General features: G+C 41.3%; 1 long non-coding RNA gene across 1 annotated transcript in view; it reads right to left on the reverse strand.

Moving 5' to 3' along the window:
• Positions 1–5561: 5561 nt before the first annotated feature.
• Positions 5562–6396, reverse strand: part of LOC138153874 (uncharacterized) — a 2132-nt gene continuing 1297 nt past the window's right edge. The window contains exon 2 of the long non-coding RNA XR_011166489.1: positions 5562–5658. This is a non-coding gene — a long non-coding RNA (uncharacterized lncRNA). The remainder of the gene's footprint in view (positions 5659–6396) is intronic.

Consider the following 6396-nt stretch of genomic DNA (forward strand, 5'->3'; position numbering starts at 1 on the left):
TCCATTCCTTGGGCACCTACTCATGTGCATATGTATACTCAGTGTATAAGGCACCTTCCTAAGCATTGCGAATAGTACAGTAACCTGTGGGTCAGAAGCTCCCTCCTTGACACAGTCAAGACACTTTGGGGGGGAGGGTGGGGCCTTTCACTTAGCTGGGTCATTGTCATTATTGGAACCTGGGACTTGAATATTTGGCCGAGAGTGACCACATCCTCCCCCTGATGAAGCATCTAAACTCAGAACAGGAGTCTGAAGTAACTGAGCAACAAATCAAATACCTCCCAACCCCATGTAGGATGGACTAGCCCCAACTTAAGGGAGCTACTTCCTAACAGTCCATGTGACTTGATGGTGCCTGACCACCCCACCCCAGCAAGAAGTCAAGAGGGTTGGGGCTTTGTGTGACTTTTCCCCTCTCATTGCCAAGCACATAGGTCATTCCTCAGTTTGGTTCTGTATTCCACAAAATGTGTGCCTGTTCTATACAAGAGCATCCTGCTGGATGTGGATACAAAGAAAAATCTGCAGGTGCTCTACTATTTTCTCTGGCTCCCAATCATGTTGATACCTGTTTGCTCCAAGATGGGGCCAGTTCTTACACTGGGTCCTTGAATGATAATGTTGGCATCCCATCAGTGTGACATGCTGCTCAGGCCCACTGTACCCAAGCTATATTTAAGCCCTACTTTGAGTTTCACCTGTACCATGTGTAGACTACTTTTTCTTGGATTGCTCCAGTGAGAGAGTTCCATAGCCTTGCCAATCTTGGCAGTTTGGCCAAACCATGAAAACATTGGGAGGGAGAGGGGTGGAATGTAGCACTTAACAGGAAGGTAACTAGGAAATGTTTTTTGTTCTTTTTCTGGAAAGACTAGGAAATGACAGGTAAGCTATCTGGATACTAAGAATCCCAAAAGGTGGAGCTGGAATGCATTCCAGTCGTGGAGCTCCCTTTGCAAAACAGTGGGTTTCTGTGTATGGGGATCAGCCAATAGATGAGTTTGGCAGGAATGCAAATTGTGGAGGGAAAAGATGGATGAGAAGAGAATAGGGCTGCATTTTATCCCAAGTAGATTGTAAAGTGGGGAGGGGTCAGAGGTTCAGGTCTTTCATTCATGGTTTCACATATCCATGAAGAACAGAAAGAAGTTGGAAGAGGCTGCCCAAGTCGTCTTGGAAGGGCAGTGTTGTCACGTAATGAGTCCTGTATTTGGGGGCAAAAACTGACTAACAAATGAGCTAACCTAAGACCACTTTCTTTATAAAATGGGATCCTACCATGAGGATCAAATTGGATAATGTGTGTGTCAAGTGTTTTGAAAACTAAAGCATTTGCAGGAACGTGAACTGTTCAGTCCAACTGGTAGCCAAAGCAGGAATCTCTATCATATCCTCAATAAGGAATCCTCTAGCTTCTGCAGGAATACCTCTAGAAAACTTGAGAGCTTCTAGGTCAGCCTGCTCTGCTGTTAAGACAGTAGACACTCCACTTGTTGGCAATGTTACAAAGACAGAGGTTGGCTAGTGACCTCTGAGGTGTCTCCCAAATCTGGGACTTGGTGTGATTCCAAGCCATTCTCCCTATAGCATGCTGCCTCCCCCATCATGAAGACTACCTCTTCATGGTTTTCTCCATCAGATTCTGGTTCTCCCACTCTCACTCCCTTGGAATTCCTAGGAGTAAGGTGGGTAGTAGCTGTGGAGAACATAGTGAACATCCTAAATCTCAGGAAAGGATACACAACTTAGCAGAAGCTAGGTCTCCCAACTGGGCCCCCTATCTCCCAGTAGACCAGGTTTGTTACTTCAAACTATCTTACTTTGGGGAAACAATTTTGTAAACATTTACCACTACCCTAGCCCATCCTTTATGCCAGTTCAGATGGTAGCGTAGCAAAGGTGGGAAACGACTACTTCTAGAACCTGACTTGTCTTAACTTTTATTGGTCAATTCAGAAGCTTTTGGAAGAAACCATCTCGCCATCTCCCAAGCCTTTTGCTTAGTGGTAACAAAGCCTCCAGTCTTAGAAGTAGAATACACAGCTGATGTTAAGTTAACCCTTGGCAAGCACCAGAAGGCAATAGCACCACACTGGAACTTACTCGGAAAGACTTGCCAAGCACCTACCGTGTGCCAAGCACTGGGGACACAAAGGCACGACATCGGCAGAGGCAGATGATTCCCCATCTTTTGTGTCTCAGTACCCCGGGGAAAGGTAGTAGGGCAGGCGTGGAAGCTTCCAAATCATCCCACTTTTGTTCCTTCCACTTCGAATTGTTTACAGAATGAGACCTCTGCCCACCTCCCTGTCTGCCATCCCAGGTAGAACAGTGATCATACATAACTCATTTGTAAGGGACAAGCTTTTTGATGTAGCCAGTGCCAATAGCCTGATACCTAGTGACCCCTCTGACCTTGCCAAGCTGATCAGCCCAAGTCACAGTAAGGCATTTAGGAATGGACTATCTGTCCCACTCCGTTTTCAGAAACTGAAGCTCACACAGATAAGAACCTGGCTAGGCCCTGATTCCAAGTTTGGTATTTTCACTCACTCTGGGATGATCAACTTGTGGGCCTATAGCCCTCAACTAGCCTTCAAGTCACACAGGGACCCCCTCCCCCAAAAGTGGTGATTCTATCTTTACATACTGAGAATAAGTATCACGTGTCTGACACATTCAAGCAAATTTTAAAAACAGGAAACCAACCACTGGGGGAGGAATTTTTTTTATTTTCAGTTTTGTTTCAAATTCACATACATATGTTCCACAAAAGCTGATTAAACACCAAATTTATTTGGACACCTGTTCTTAAGGTATTTTTCCTTTGAGAAAAGTTTAAATGCAATCAATATGCCAATTGGTTTTATAAAGAAAATTGTAAATATGGAGGCAGCTGCCATTTTTTTGTTTAGACATTTTCTTAAGACAAGTTACTCCTTTAAAATTCTAATTTTTCTCCTTTACTCATTGTTAGATTACTATTTTGATTTTTTTTAAATCAGTGCTCATATGGATCTTAAGTGCACAATCTTAAAAAATAACAGCACCTGCATTTAAAAAAAAAAAAGATCCATCATTTTGCAATGTCTTTAGTTTGAAGCATTGATGGGAAAAGGCCAAAGGAAGTACCTTGTTTTCTGTTTGAGAAGGGACCCTTTGGTAAAAGATTGTCATTCAATTAAAATCACCTTCTATGTTGACTCTTTTTTTTTAATTTTTTTTGTTTTTTGGAAAAGTAATCAGGCCTGTTTTAATAGTATTCTTATCCAAACATCCCTTTATGTGTTCAAAATAAGAGCACTACTGAGTCTTAGCAGCTTTCACAGTTCTGGTTTTCCCTAATAGCCCTAAGTTAGAAGTCTCTTGCAATACAGTTTAGAACTGAATCAAACGTGTATGTGCACTGGCAAGCAACTTAGGACAAGGAGACTGCTTCCTTTAAAAAATATATTTTGATCCCTTTAAAACCAGGCCATGTCTTGGTTCAGCCCATGGTCTGCCTTACATTCAGCAATTTTGTATTAAAAATACTCTTTTCGAAGAAAAGGCTGGCAAAAATTTACATATGCTACAAATTTTACATTTATTTACATGGCTCTCTCTTTCCTAGGTCATTCACAACCTTCCCTACTTTAGAATTCTCATAGAATTCTATTTGAGGCCAGACCAATTTTGTCAGCTCTTTTTCAGTGCCTGGATAATACATTTTGAAAACTTCACAATATGCCAAATACTGAATAAAGATTATAGTATCTTTAAGAAGCTTTTTGGTACATTCTCCTGACAAGAAACAATTGTTCATGTGTGTACCTAAGGGCATGACCCATAGTTCCTGACCATGGAGCAACTGAGAAAGAAGGGGTATTCCTAGAAAATCGGGCCTATTTCTTCTACAACAGCCAGTAACCCCCAGGGATGAGGCAGGTAACAGGGCAATGTTCTCTGCCCTACCAAATCTCAATCCTTCCCTTTATGCCGTCATCAACCCCAAGTCCCTTGGATTGGATTGGATTCCAGTACTACCTTGCTGACTAGCATCCCTCTCCTTATCCAGCCTCAACCATAAATCCAAGCTTAACTCCTTGACTGCCAAGGAAGGATTCCTATCACACATCTATCTATTTCAGAAAGCTCACATTTGATTTGGCAATACAGTTTGCTATTTCATTACAAGTGGCTGGTATTCCACCAGTCCTTTATCCCAGCCACAGTGAAATACAAATGATTTTAGCTTGTTTTCCAAAAATAACAAGTCTACAGTTGCCTCACAATAAATGTTCACTGAACTATTATTTTTGCCTAGAAACATAATACAAAAATTTCTTTCCCTAATTAAGAAAAGCCCATGAGTCTATACATAAATCCCCCTTTACAATTCAAACCATGATTTCAAGTTCAAAACTTGAGGCGCTGCTATTCAATTAAGAACAGCTGACATCAAGCCCAAACATTCTGAATAACTGATTTCAAACTGCAACATACTGCTTGTATCTCCTTAGAGAGCAATGCAGTGCCCATACACGCACACATACACACACAAGCATGATGAAATTTTACATCAAGTATTATCCACAGTTGTCAGCTGCTCTATACAGATGAAAGATACAAATTCCCTAGCCATGAAGTTTTTATGTTTAGAAACAAATACGCTCCTCTCAAATACCTGCAGTTCTAAACATTTAAATACCAGTAATCTGATTATCTCACATCACAGCTGGACTTTAAGTAAGGTTTTCAGTTGAAAGGTCATTATTTCTTTATCAGAAGGATTCAAGGAAACTGGAACCCAGTGGCTGGGAGGTTTAGGCAGAACACTCGGTGATGGGGGCTCACTAAATTTGGCTCCGGCGTAGTTCTGATTAGTTTGGGATTTCAAAAATAAAGTGGAACTCGACAAGCTGGAATTCCAATTTTGATTATTTGGAAAAGGCCCGTTCTTCCCGCCACTTTGTACAGCCTGCCATGCAGCTGCAGATGAATTATAGGAATGTCCTCTTTCTTTCTTCTTGTGAACAATCTTCATCTGGGGATTCTGATCCTTGTTCTTTTGTCTATTAAGTTGCTGTTGTTGGTTCTTACTAACATTTCTAGATTGGGAAACTGGAATGTTGAATCTCTCTCCACCACCCATCTCAAGCTTCTATGTCACCTGGAAAGCAGGAAGAAAAAGTGCTGTTTTACTAAGACAACAGGTCATTCAAAAAAGACACAAAGAATTAAAGTTAAAAAAAAAAAAAACCACATCACCAATTTTGCCTGAACTTTACAGAGTTATCAGCTACCTAAATTCCCAAGTTCAAGAAGCCTGTTCTGATTTCAGAACTCAAAAAAAAAAATTATTTTCTGCATTCTTGAAAATGATCAGGGAAACAATGTCTTTTAAAAGGATTGATCCTTTCTTCCATTCAAACCAAACTAATACAGAATTACTGAGCTCACCAAATCACAGGTGCCTTCATACCTCTCAGTCTGCTTTGCAGACTGTAAGATTTCCACCACTTGTCTTCTTCTCTGCTGCCAGGCCCAGGATAACAAGTGTTGATTTCTGCCAGATCTGTTTCTTTGTCTGCGTATGGAAGTTTTCATGGGCTGATCGGCTGAGTTCAACATCGGAGTCTCCTCGGCACCCAGGTTGGGGGGGAGAAGTCCCAGCTACAACACACAAAAAAAGCAGTTACAAGGAAGGCAGTCAGTTTATACTTTACTGTGACTCATCTGTACCGGGTAACCACTATCTTGGAGTTTTAAGAGAGGCACTCATTTTAGGTGCTCAGTTTGCAAGGCTGAATTTGAATTTGCCTTTAAACAATTAAGTATTTTATGTTACCTACATTCAAATTCAGAAAAAGCAGCCAGGTGAAATGTAAAAGGCACCCTACTCTAGGGATCAGGAGAGAGACTCAGTGGAGGTTGTTTATAACTGGTTGTGTGTGACCTTGGCCAAGTTACTTCCCTTAATCTGAAAATAATACGGCTGGGCCATATGATCTGGAAGAGTGCCTTCTAAACTGAGATGAGATACTGTATCAGATCAATGGAAATAAAACTCTTACTATGTATCAAAAATACTTGGAAAGAGATACTTTTCAAAGAGTATGTTATGCACTGACTTCCTGAAAAATAATACCATCTTTTTAAAAAGCTACAGCCATTGTTTACTTTCAAGACCCCACATTCTCCATCCTGGAAATCTGTTTACTTCCCTATCAAAGTGCGCTGGTCCTTTTAAAGGTCAGGAAAAGGCTACTTTCCATTCATACAACAACCTCTGATTCAATTAAAAGTGCGAAGCAGCACCAGTCTCTGGCAAGATCAATTCCACCATAATCTACTGAGCTCCGGGAAGCTTCATTTTCCCGCATCTCTCAGGCTGCTCCGCGTAGCCGGGGG

Source organism: Petaurus breviceps, unplaced genomic scaffold (assembly GCF_028583685.1).
Source record: "Petaurus breviceps papuanus isolate PSGF00001 unplaced genomic scaffold, PetGlider_PUasm1.0 91041, whole genome shotgun sequence".
In the NCBI taxonomy this organism is placed as follows: domain Eukaryota; kingdom Metazoa; phylum Chordata; class Mammalia; order Diprotodontia; family Petauridae; genus Petaurus; species Petaurus breviceps.